Source organism: Cupressus sempervirens, chromosome 2 (assembly GCF_028749045.1).
Source record: "Cupressus sempervirens isolate cs-2001-9-10 chromosome 2, ASM2874904v1, whole genome shotgun sequence".
In the NCBI taxonomy this organism is placed as follows: domain Eukaryota; kingdom Viridiplantae; phylum Streptophyta; class Pinopsida; order Cupressales; family Cupressaceae; genus Cupressus; species Cupressus sempervirens.
This window is the reverse complement of record NC_143119.1, coordinates 686,103,915-686,118,224: the sequence shown is the minus strand read 5'-3', so window position 1 is coordinate 686,118,224 and position 14,310 is coordinate 686,103,915. Positions and strand designations below refer to the sequence as shown.

Sequence of the window (14,310 nt, the reverse complement as noted above, 5' to 3'; positions counted from 1 at the left end):
TCACTCAAAGGTATAGCATTGATTATGAAGAAAATTTTGCACCAGTAGCAAGACAAGAAATTATTAGGATGTTAATCTCTCTTGCAGATCAAAAGAAATGGAGTATTCATCACTTGGATATAAAAAGTGTCTTCTTGAATGGGTACTTGGAAGAAGAGATATATGTGAGACAACCACAAGGTTTTGAGATTCAAGCAAAGAAGATCATGTCTACAAGTTGAAGAAGGCTTTGTATAGCCTCAAGCAAGCACCAAATGCATGGTATGCAAGAATTGATGGATATTTTCAATAGAATGGCTTTCAAAGAAGTAAGAGTGAGCCTACCCTTTACTACAAACAAGAAGGTAATGATATTCTCATTGTGAGTTTGTAGTTGATGATTTTCTATATATGGGTAGTAGTTCAAAGATAAAAGATGAATTCAAAGTTGCTATGATGAATGAGTTTGAGATGAAAGATTTAGGTCTCATAAGGTATTTTCTTAGCATGAACGTTTATCAAGGTAAAGATGAAATTTTTATTTGTCAAGAAAAGTATATGAAAGATATGTTGAAGAAATTTGATATGGCTGATTGTAAACCCTTTTCCACTCCAACTACTCATGGAGTTGCATTATGTAGAGATGATGGTGCTGAAATTGTTGATGAGACATCATACAAAAGCATTGTGGGGAGTTTAATGTTTTTAACTCACACAAGGCCTGATATTGCTTATTCAATTTCATTGGTTTCAAGGTATATGACAAATCCATTAGAGGAACATATGAAGGTAGCGAAGAGAATTTTGAGTTATGTGAAAAGCACAGTAGATTTTGGCATTCACTATTCTTCTAATAAATTTGAGCTTGTTGGCTTTAGTGATTCAGATTGGGGAGGTAGTTTGGATGACCAAAAATTTACATTCTAGTAACTGTTTTTCTTTGGGTTTCGGTTTAATCACATGGAGTTCAAAGAAGCAAAGTATGGTTTTATCTCTCTTCTATAGAAGCGAAATATGCTGCAATCACTTCTACTAACACACAAGCTTTATGGCATAGAAAGCTTCTTGAAGTGATTGGAGAGATATATCTTTAGCTTACTGTAGTATTTTGTGACAACATAAGTGCCATCAAATTGGCTAAGAATCTAGTTCATCATAGTAGGAGTAAGGATTTTGATCTTAAACAACATTTTGTTAGAGACTTAGTGCAACAAAAGATAGTTGAGTTGAAGTACATCAACACAAAGGAGAAAATCGCAAACATCTTTACAAAGGCAGTTACAAAAGATCAGTTTTTGACACGTAGAGATCAAATTGTTGGCCCTCTCAGCATCAAGGGGAAGTATAAAGATTAATGCCAAGATTGATGCTGCTTAGAAATAGAAAACTCCAATTCCACCACTGATCTTTTAGTTTATAATAGTTGACATAAAAATCTCATGAGAAATAATTATATTGCATGGTTATCGACAGTTTTTTTTTAGAGTTTATTAGTAGTCATAAAAATTCCTAAATTTGATGCTTAATAATGCATGCAATAATGCTGAAGCTATCATATAGAAAGATTAGGAAGTAGTTTTAATTAGTTCTTTTCTAAATAAATATACCACCAGTGGTATTGAATGTAATAAGTTATTGAAAATCAGTGTAATCTGCAATAAAAAGTTATTTGTTTGATTCTGCTCTAAAACAGAGCGTACTCTTTTTTTTCATACAAATTGTATTTGAAGGCTTGTTTATTTGTTTATTTATCTTCTTTGCTGTTATAAATAGGATTGTGCAGTTGTTCATATTCTACAAAAAAAAGAATGTTTTTCATGAGTAAATAGCTCGAGATGCATACACATTTCTGCTAAATTGATTTGAAAGGTTTCCACAATATAAGAACCGAGATTTCTATATAACAGGAGAAAGCTACGCCAGTATGTCAAGCAAGAAATTCTATGACATCTAAACAAGTAAACACATCTTCATGTTATAAATAAACTCTCATATTTGTCAATGTAGGATTCTATGTGCCTGAATTAGCAGATACAATTTTCAAGAATAAGAATTCTGGTACATCCTTCGTTAATGTCAAAGAAGTTATGGTACAGTTTCTTTCCCTTCCCCTTTTCCCTCTGAAACTGGTCTATTGTGCATAGTAATTACATTTATCTTATTGGAAAACCCATTATCAAAGTAGAATAATTCTTAATAAAGGAAATATGGTATTATTTGGAAATTTTATTTATTTGAAAAATTGTGGTTTATAGATTGGAAATGGACTTATGAATAAGGAGACAGATGATTGTGACTCTATCTATTACATGTGGACACATGCATTGATATCAGATGTAGATTATGCTAGTCAGTGTTGCACTTCATCTCCTCTAAGGCAGGGGTCCCATGAGGGGGGGGCTACAGGGCTATTTTTCAGGTAGAGGAGGTCCCATAAGAAATTTTTTGAGGGGCTACAGGTTTAATTAGAATATTTTCTTCCATAATAGTTTCATAATAAGAGCCCCACTTTTATAGGAAGCAGATGAAAATGTGGTAGGGTTAGAAATAGCCCCACCAGCTTAGGGAAAAATCGAGCCATTTGTCAAAGACTGAAACTTTAAAACTGAAAAAGTCTTTTATCATAAAATACATTTTAGAAAGTTTTTCCTTAAATTTGGGAGCCGAAACTCAAATTACAAAATCCAAAGGACCGTTCAGCTTACAAATTTCCTAAAATATCTCAGTGGGTGCAGCTCTATTTTTAGGAAAGTTGGCTTCCATAGGACCCCAGCCTAAGTTACATTTCAGGCAACACATCAGGGAACACATTTCCATCTACAGTAGAATCTTGTGGAGGATCTATAGATCCTTATAATATATATGCACGACTATGCACTTCAGATTCTAATCTAAGAGATCTACTTATATTGTAAGTATATAAATAATGTTTTTTAAGAATCTATTAGCATGGAAATGTCAAAGTAATAATATTATCTATCACATTATAAATTTTAAATACCTGCTCTCTCTATTGCAGGATGATATTCTTACAAGTGGATTAGATGGATTTGATCCATGTAATTCTGATTATGTACTTACCTACCTTAACACTCCAGAAGTACAAAGTGCTCTTCACGCAAATGTAACACACTTACCTTATGCATGGACTAAATGTAGGTATGATTATATGCATGTCATTTTTATATAGATATTTTAAAACTTGGAAGATTGTCATCTAATGATTTTTCAATCTTCTTCTTTGAATAGTGGTGTACTTTCATATAATTCGACGGCAACCACAATGTTTCCAATATACCAAAGAATGATGGCAGCGGGCTAGAGAATACTCGCTTACAGCTATAAAAGAGACAAACAATACTATTGTGAAAAAGTGTTTAATCTGATAAAGATTTTATTGCAATAACTAATTAGTGATAAATACTTTTGATTGCAGTGGAGATGTGGATTCAGCGGTTCCTGTGACTAGCACGAGATATTCCATTAGTGCATTAAAGCTTCCAATTGAGAAAGCATGGCATCCTTGGATGAACGAAGAGCTAGATGTAATGTACAAAGGCTTGACATTTGCAACTGTAAGAGGAGTGGGACATGAAGTGCCGTTCTAGAACCTTGACCATGATCAAGTCATTTTTGGCTGGCAAGCCTCTCCCATCATAGTAATTCAACATTTCTATTTCAAATAACATGATTCAAATGACTTTATAACTATTATTATAAATAGTATATGTACAATCTGTTTTAGAATATTATTATTATTGTATAATGCCTAAAGTATTTATATATTTGGACAAATAAATAATTTTGTATAATTTGGTTTATTTTAAGATTAAAATATAAAAAGTGGCTATTGGAATATATTTTCACAAGATTACGATGTTATTAAAAATTAATGTATATTAAAGTATATAGAAATAAGAGCATAAATTATCATTAGTTGTTAACACAGAAATTTGTTTAACATAAATTATAAATATAAATGGATATTTAGTATATAAGAATATCTAAGAGAACTAGATAGTAGATGAAAATACATTACTATATTATCAAAATATTAGATAAAATATAAATAAAGAATTGTCAGAATTATATTAACTTTACTTTAAATTTGAATTAAAAATTTAACATTTTAATCTAGAATAGAGTTATACATCACTTTATATTGGTCTACTACATGTTGGGTATATTAGAGAGGTATAATACAAAGCACCCTCTGTGTTCACTAATAAAGGCTTTAAGTAAGTACAAGTATCTTGAGGTGGTCTTTCAACCTTTTTGTCACCCTAGAAGACTAAAACTTGATTGTTGTTTAAGAAATTATGAATCCCATATGTATGTGTCTGTAGTGGAATTAGTAAAGAATCTCTCAATCATTAGGATATTAAAATTATAAATCACATGCCAACATCAATCTATTTGCCTCCATATTTGTTAATAATATTATTGGTTTTCTAGATAGTCCATTACACTTATAAATGGTACATTATTTGATGAATAGTCCTTTTAAATTATTAAAAATATACTGAGAATACAATTCATCAAAAAGAGTCAAGGGATACAAGATCACCCTACAAATGAGTTCTCACAATCGTAGCCGAAGCAAAAACACATGGCCATAGCCAGAATCATACATTATATATATATAAGGCAACCTCAGCCGGCCAAAGCAGTGCTAGCCAAGGCTGGTGGTTCATCTCTGTCATGGAAGCCTCAATCATCTTTGGGATTAGGGGGGGGCAAGAATAATCCAGCCATCTTCACTAGTAGCAGTAGGAAGATCAGTGGTAGCCTCTGCATCTTTGACCTCTAATTGCGAAGGAGAAATCACCAGATACAGTCGAGACCATTTCCCAGAAAACACCCGATGAGCACTAGGAGGAGGAGTTAGGTACCAAATAGAACCACCATGGGCAAAGGAAGATGAGCAACGTCTCCCTCCACCATTGCCTGCTCTGGGAGAGCAGTGCCAGGAAGCCTAGGAGTGCGAGGTGTGCGACTGGCGACCTGAGAAATGATGTCACGAATGGCAGCCACGAGGTGTCAAGGTTTTTACCAAGGCATTAGGAGGAACTCTAGCAATAGTGCAGGGGCATTAACCTAATGGTTCAACGGCTCCTACAGGTTAGCTACCTCAAGAGAAACTTTGTTAGCTTGCACCTAAATTTGCATATTTACATTATTAAAAATGCAAGCCTTAGTATACATTGCAATATTAATATCCAAAAAGTTATGTGTGAAAAGAACAACATTCCTATCTTTCCTCAGAGTAAAAAAAATTTCCATCCTGAAAATATACCAAATATGGATGAATTTATGAGGGATTCTAGGAGAGTCACCCAGCAAAATCATGTTGCAAGAAAAAGGTTCAGGCCTAAATGGCTTGAAAAAATCATGAATCTAGTGCCAATAATTTTGGGCATGCCTAGAAAACTAGAAGATATTCAAGAAAGACTTTGGATTCTGTTATAACACTCCAAATGGTATCAAAGCATTTTCTCCATTGACAAAGAGAAGATTTCAAAGGCCATCTCTAGTTGAGCATGTCCACCATTGGAAGATGGGGTGAAAGCCATTGATATATGAGACTTGGCTTATAATTGGAAAATGGAATGGTAGGATACCACTTCCAATCATGCCACCAAGGCTGAATATAATGATTACCGATTTTATGGATTAAGTGAACTGGAATTGAAGAGAGTAATAGGTTAAAAGTCTGTTGATTTGAATGGATAAGGTAGTATTGTACTTGCATATCTTCCTAGGACTTGAAACTCATGGAAACACTTGAGAAGAGGTCCTTGGGAGTTTTGATGCCCCATTTGAAAAAATACAGAGCACTAGCTCCTTGAGTCTTGGAAAGGGGAGTATCTTGAATGGAAAACAAGGGAGACCATCAAATGTTCTACTAATTCAAGGAGAGGACAGTGCAAAACTCATCCTATACCCATCAAAGCCAAGGCTTAATAGCTTCCCAGGATTTCCATATTCTCCTGATGACAAACGAGCCCTATATGGTCACTAGCTCATGCATGATGAGAAGGGTGTGGAAACCAATCCCCTTCCAAGCAAGCCTATTGACATGAAAGTCAAAAGATATGTAATGTCTAACCAAAATCTTCTATGCTTCATCTCTAGTGATAGCATGAATAATCCATTTAGAAAAAAGTGTAAGGCCTTGTTTCTGAGTGGAAAGTAGGCCAAGACCACCAGATTCTTTTGGAAGACAACAAAAATCCTAGGCAACTCTATGAAACCTATGATGATCTGAACCAAAAGCCTAGAGAAAATCCCTAAGAAATCTTTCCAAATTTTGATAAGAAATTTTGGAGGGAGCCCAATAGGAAGAATAATAAACATGAGTAGCTACAAAAACCATCGAGTAAATCTGGAATTTTCTAGCAAGGGGCTCTCAGTTTTGTAATCCAATAGTCAACCTTCTTGGTGATCTTGGTAAGCACAACATTCCAAAGTTCAATAGGAAAATCCTAGAAAGCAAAAAATCTCCCCATGCATAACCCATTTCCATTCAAACTGGCTGAGCCAAGGTGGAGCTAGCAAGAATGATTGGCGAAAGTAGAGCATTTTATGCCATTGAATGGTAGATCTAGAGGCTTGACAAAAGTTGTCCAAGAAACTTAAAGCATTGTTGATGTTTTCTTCGTCCTTTAAAAGAGTGAGAAAGGAATCATCTATAAAGTGGCCATTGACTAACTATGAAGATGATTCGGGCAAGGAAATGCCACGAACTAGTCCAAAAGACACAAAATGAGCTAGCACATAGCCAAAACCTTTTGTAGCAAGGACATAAAATGCTGGAGCTGAAGGAAAACCTTGCCTGATTGAGTAAAAAAGGCCAAAAGCCTCTGAATGTGAATTATTGATGGTAATGAAAGCATTAGCATCACCAACGAGCATCTCCATAGATTGTAAAACATTGGGACCAAAACCCAGAGCCTAGAGCATAGCCAAGATAGAGGGCCATTCAATGCGATCATAAGCTTTAACAAAATCAATCTTTAGAAAGATGGCTTTTTGGTTGGACCTACAAGCCCATTCCATGCCTTCCCAAACAACAACAATGTTGTCAAGAATGTATCTAGACTTAATAAAGCCAGTTTGCTTAGGGCGCACAATTAAAGGCAACATGTGCCGAATTTTGAGAGAGTTTGCCTTGGCAATAATCTTATAAGACACATTCAAAAGGGTAATGGGCCTCCAATTGCAAATGTCCTATTGATCACTAGCTTTAGGTATGAATTTGATATTTCCTTTATTTATAATGGCTCCTAAGCTTTTAGAATGATAGGCGTCAAGATAAACTTTGTGCAGATCAGGGCCTATATGCTCCTAGAGGTGTTTGTAAAATTCATAGGGAAATCCATCACACCCAGGGGATTTATCATCAGCCATGTAGTAGACTACCTCTTTAAGGTCTTGGAGGGAAAGAGGTTTCTCAGAGAAAGCACATTGCTCAATTTCTAGGTGGTTTGGAGTAACAAAAATACACTTTTTGAGAGCTTCCTCCTAAGCAACCAAATTTCCCTGCAAAGCAAAAGCATTCTCATAGTGATGAACAAATGCTTGTAGGATATTAGGGAGACTAGAAAGAATAGAAGTTCCTTGTTTGATCTTTTTAATCCCAACATTGGTATGACGAGCATGAAGAGCCTGAAAGAACTCCTTTGAAGCTTTATCGTCGACCTCCAACCAATGGAGATGGGATTTGATTTGGGCTCCTCAAGTGACATAGTTATCATCAACTTGTTTGTCATCGAAAAGTTTGTCCAGTTGAATTCGCAAATCCACATCAAATGGAATAAAGGTGAGAGCCTCATAGGCTTTTTTAGTCCAAAAGTGTTGGTTTCATATGACCATTTTCTAAAAATTATCAACTGGTGCCCATAAATGCATAGAAAATGACCAGTTCTAGGAATAACATCATTCCACCATTGAATCCATCCTTTTTGAGGATGCAGATGTGGCTCCAAATTCCAAACATGTAGGATATGTGCAATGGTGGAATCATGCATTAGCAGAGACATGTTGAGAAAGAACTGAGACTTAGCAACTTTCAGGACAGCTGTTTTCCATGAAATGAAAAAATAAATGGGATAGTGGTCAAATAATGTCAAATTTGGGAGGGGAATGAAAGATGAATCTCAATCCTCAAAAAAAGAGAAAAAAAACTATGCAATAGCCATGGCATGATCGAGACACTTTAATAAGTGACCAAAGCTAGCTTGAAAGTTAGACCAAGTGTGTCGAACCCCACTATCTTGGTCATAGTTAATATTGTGATAAAAAAGGCCCAATTTATTGCACATGTAGTACCAGGCTTCCCTTTACCTAGTTGTCTAGTGAAAGGGTAGAATATCATCTTTTTCAGAGGCCACCTCAACCATATTGAAGTCACCATACATAACCCAAGTTGCTAGAGGCAATGTTTCAGCTAGCCAGCCCCACATTTCAGATCTTTCCATAGCATCATTGGAAGCATAAACATTAATGACTCCAAAAGAATGATTATTAATGGAAAGGAAAAGCCAAATAATTCTATGTGTGGGAACCAATGGATAGGCCCATTTTTAAAAAACTCTATATCACATTCTTTTATAGACTATGTAGGGGAGCAATTTCAAGTAATAAATTAACCAAGCCATCCTCTAAAATTGCACAATTAATCTTAATACCTTGTATAAACCGAATTCTAGTAACACCTTTACACAATAAATATCCATCATATATAACCAACATTCCACTATTAAATGAAACCAACATATGTTAAACTACCATGCCTAGATCTTAACATAATTATTTTAATATTTTATTTTTGATTAATTATTTATGGGTGTTAGCTTGTACCAAAAACCATACAAGCTAGGAGAATTTCATGGATATTTTCAAGGAATGTCTAACTAGACAAAATAAAGAAAGTTTAACAATAATAAAAAGTCAAAACATACTTATGCATTCCTCCATTAGACTCCATCTTGAATTTGTATAAATGGCATAGGTATAAAAATAGATTACTGAGAGAAATTTATAAACATGATTTAATTCATAAAAATTACAATAGTAGAAGATGTGAAGAAGATTATTCAAATGATATAACAATTATGACACTATATACAAATATATTAATGATCAATAATAGTAATTCAATTAGAGAGATATACAATAATTTCTAAATCAAAAAATTGGTTTGAATTAGTAAATAAAGAAGAAAAATATAATTAAAAACATGATTATAAATAATGAGTTTATTGTAATAAAATTGGGAAATTAACCAAAATGGTCTAGACTAATTAATTAAGAAACTAGATGAGGCTCATAATAATATCTTGATGAAATGTATTGGAATAGAGTTCTAGCCTAGAGACAAAACCTAAGAATAAAAATGATATCACTTATAGAAGGAAAATAACAAGATCTAACTTTAATCCCAAAGGAGAGTTGGATTTTGTTCTTAATTATTTCTTCTTTTTATATTGATTTGATTTGATCGATAATTTGTAATGACTAGGTAAAATTATACAAATTGATGCAATCCTTGGCATAAATAGAAAGATAAAAAGTACAAGACAAGAAAAAAGTATAGGTTTAGAAATGAGGCACAATAAGGAACCTACTTTTGGATTTAGAATCGAATGTGTGAACTTATAGTGACCTGAAACCTCTAAACCTAAAGACCTTTTGTTTGTCAGATAAGGCTTTAGTTTATGGATCAAATAATTGGTCAATTTTTTGCAAAAGGAAAATGTCTAACAATAGTACATGTGTATTGTGTGTATGTATGTACATGTACATAGGTAGGTGTATATATACGTGAATTTTGTTTAACACACACACACACACACACACACACACATTCATATATACACTCATCTATACAGACATATACATATGTTTTTATCTAAATGAGTTTTTTTTTTAGCTAAGACTAATAGTTTGATTCCTAGCCGTAAAATAATAGAAAATTTAAATCTTTCAAATTTCAAACTTAATTGGATATAAAAAAATTAATATATGTTGTTAACAAAAATAAGCTCCTTTCATATAGGTAGGATTTTAGATTTATAGAATTCAATCATTAACATAAACATATATTTAATAAAAAAAGCATTTGTTCTTCTAAAAAAAAAAAATTTCTATATGAATTTAACTAAAGCTAAACTTGTCTTCTAACACATACCCTACAAATAATCACTTTGATCCTTTCATTGAAGTTTCTCATATTTCAAGGATGAAAATTATAATAAGCTCTAAAAGTATGGTTCACAAGTCCCATAAGCTTGGCCTACATCTGTGTTTAGTATTAAGGGGTTTTCATTTATAGGTACTTTCTCTTATAATAACTATTATAATTTAGAGGTTTATGATTAAATTTTCATATTTGATATGGATTTTTTAGTTTTACTGTAATTTTTTTATTTTATTTATTTTTGTAAGAAAAAAGCATTAAGCCTAGTAATTATATTAATATATGAAAGATAAGATATTACGATAACATAACTCTTTAAAATTAGATATTTTGAAAGCTTGTTATAGAAAATACCATCATCCCAAACACTATCTCAAAGAGGGGAAAAATGTCAACATCTAAATTTGATTACATCATTTAAGTAATCATATTTAGTCATCTCCTAAGGCATCATTAATGAAATATTAAATATGTAATTAATTCATTGTCATCCCCTAGTTAATTAATTCAATTAATCAACTATAGCCCAATTGATAAAATCAAATGACAAATCCAAAGTCTAAATATCAACTAAAGCTCTATTCTCCTATTAAATTAAATAGATACATAAATCTATTTAATTTAATACTAAAATTCTACTTTGATTTAATAAATAATTTGAAATCAATTCTCAAACCCTAACTATCCCTAAATCTCTATTATTAGCTAAATCTAACCCATTCACCCATGTTAATCTCTCTTAGCCAATTAATTAACATACCTCATAAATGCTAGCCCACTTGCACCCTAATTCCCTCCTAAGCTAAGTCAAATCCCTTCCTTAAGCATGTGCACAACCTCAACCAAGGGTTAAGAAAGTCTTAAACCAAACCAAATTCAAAGTTTTATCTTATCCCTCTTACATTCCTATACAAGAGCTTTAGAGGCTCTTACATGACTTGAAGGCTTTTTAAAGTCTCTTACATTCTCCTTCCACACTCCTTCTCCCTCATCACTCCCTTTAGCCATCCATCTTGACTCTCTTCCCCTATCTAATCCCCTTGTGACACTTGTCATAAGGCTAGAGCTTTGAAGAAGCACAATCCATGTGCTCCCCCTTCCTTGCATCCTAGCCCTTCCTCACCATCCCTCCATCCTCACATTTTGACCCTCCATCTCACTACCCCTTGGCCTATAAATGAAATCCTCTCCCCTTACAGTTCATATCATCTCTTAATGAAAACTTATAATTCTCCATCAACCACTCCAACACAACCATTTTCACACCATTACCATGTTATAATGTTATTTTGAGAGCCTAAAAACTACCAAAGTACTATTATGATGACAACATCCATCCACACTTATACTTTGAGCCTCTCATCCATTGAAGCTTGACCAACATTTGAGCACACATCCCATCTTTCGGAAACATCTACACATCAAAGGGAAGGTTGCTTGGTTTAAGAGGTTTGCATGTTCTTAGGCTATTTGGTATTTGTAGTTCGTTTTTGTCCAATCATATATGTGAGTTAAATATATTGTTTTGAATTCTTTGGCTATTCATTGTATTCCTTTAAGCACTAGTTTTATAGCTCTACAGTTACTTAATGTGTAAGATTGATTAAATTGGATACTTTGAACTCTGAAATGCATATGACAAGCTTTGTATCGATGGAAAATTGAAGAGAAACATAAGAATATTTTTGAGAAAGGGTTAACTCTTGCTCTAAATTTTCCTAATGTTTTCAAGGTAGAATGAATCAAGATCATCTTAAGTCATCTAAATGATATTAAGTTATAGTTAGATGGAGGACTGATTGAAATCACAAAACAAATTATTGACCATGTCATGAGATACCTTGTTCTTGATAGGATCAAATTTATTTTTTGCCAAGGAAGAGAGGCAATTGAATCAAATACTTTAGAAAAATGGAACAAGAGGGGAATGTCTATCTCTACCATCACACATCCTAAGCTAGAATTTGTAGAGAGGGTCATGGCTCACAAATTCTATCAATTGAGAAAACTTGTAAGTGCACCATTTTTTGCAGTTGATGTGGCATGGAAGATTGTGAAGAAAGATCATTCTTATGATCTTTCCAACATGCAACTACAGAAATTGAAGGAGAACCTAAAAAGCATCAGGATGTTAAAGAACACCATGTGTAAGTTTGGATCACTATTACTTTTCATATTCTTTTATGTGCAAAATTAATTACCTACCATTGGTAATGTGAGTAAGAAAATCAATGAGTTTATCAAACAATTAGGAGATAATTCTGAGAAAGTAATGGATGCATATTTTGAAGAATTCAAACATGAGATGAAAAAAGGTCAAGGGTACCCAAATGATTGGTAGAAAAATACTATGAAAAAATGTGTTTCCTAGCTGATACAAATTAGACCTATATTCAAGTAGTTATACCCATAATTACATGGCTGAGGCCATTGGGGTATGAAACAAACATTGATGAGGTTGTAGTTGTCATTACTACATTATTGCATGAACTTATTGACAAAGATACCAATCCATTAAGAACATATGAATTAGTTGAGATCAAAATCATATGGAAACCAAAGTGCAAAAGAAGAAAAGAAAAAGAAAGAAGATTATAGAGACCTTGGAAGGAAAATTTCATGAAGCATTATTATAGATAACATAGGGAAAAGGTGAAATCCTAAGTAGTGTTGAAGAAGATTATGATAATGAAGAAGAAGATAATGAAGAAGAAGACAAAGTAGGAGGTAAAGCCAAGGCTATTATGTATTCCAAGCCATAGGCTACTAAGAGAGAAAAATTGTTGTTGTTGACCATGAGGTAAATAAGAGTCTAAAGAAGATTGCTCAGAAGTGACACCCACTCCATCAAGGCTGATAAGGCAAAGGACCAGGACAACTAGAACTAAAATTTGTACACCTCAGAAGAAAGGAGTTGTCAAGATAACAAAGCCAAATCAAATTAGGAGCTCCACAAAGAGGAAGGCAACCTCTAAGGAAGAAGAATAAAAAAAACCAATGAACAAACCATGGAGAAGGCTCATGATTAAGGATGATGAAGAAGAGGAATCAGAGAGGACTAAGTCAGATGACTTGAGTCAATTCAAGATAGCTACTCATAAGAAGCCACAAGACCTAGATGAGTTATGTGAAAATATAAGGAGTAGTGCAAGACTATTAGGTTTTCATTTCATAAAATATGATACACTAAGAAATGCTCATAAAAGAAAAGTAGAGGAAGCACTTTTAAATATGATGGTTACTTTTAAGTACACACCTATACAATTAGATATGATGGTTTCGAAAGAGCTATACAATAAATTTTATGCTAATTGGAATGGGCACTAGTGACTGAAAGGAAAATAAGAGAAGCCTTAATAGATCAGATTGTCTCTAAATTGACAAAGCAACAAATCTTCTTAGCAATAAAGACCCATTAAAATAGATCTTTCCCAAGAGAAGATCATAAATGTTACTGAACAATAGAATTGAAGAAATAGTTCAAGAGAGAAAGATGATATGGAAGAAGATATATGGCCTAGTTCTTGATGATGAAGAGAAAGAGCTAGGTGAAGTAGAACTAGACAAAAAAGAGGATATGTATGATGATGTTGAGAAACTAGTTGATACAATTTAGAGAATGGCTCAAGAATGTGAAAGATAAATACAAATAGTCACTATAGAAGATGGCCCAAGAAAGTCAAAGAAAAATAGAAATAGTCACTATAGACGATGAATCCATAGAAGATCAATAGAAACATGGGAATAATGCAAAGGAAGAATAAGAGAAGATTACACTAACTAAGCTAGAGCAAAAGGAGCAAGCTCCTACACAAAATTCAGAAAAAGTGGTGTTGATGAACACCAATCCTATGATAGTGCAAGTGAATGGATATCCTAAAATTTCTACACAAGTAACATCTCAATTGTCTGAATAGATGCCAACTTTAGTTGATACTCTAAATCTTGTTGATAGTCAAGCACATGCAAATGTGAGTGTTGTCGAGCAATAAACTGTAGCAACTAATGGAGGTGATAGTGCACAAGGACCTTAATAGATAAATAATATCAATAAGGTCAATAATGCATTAATGTAGAAGGAGAGATGAAGGAAGATAATTCATATGCTATAGTAGCCCAATCTACTATAG

The 14,310-nt window shown here is 33.4% G+C and overlaps 2 pseudogenes; both read left to right on the top strand.

Moving 5' to 3' along the window:
• The window catches only part of LOC149575239 (serine carboxypeptidase II-3-like), a 64,156-nt pseudogene extending 60,517 nt beyond the window's left edge, over positions 1-3,639 (top strand).
• A 1,260-nt stretch (positions 3,640-4,899) lies between these two features.
• LOC149575238 (serine carboxypeptidase II-1-like) overlaps positions 4,900-14,310 on the top strand; it is a 28,433-nt pseudogene continuing 19,022 nt past the window's right edge.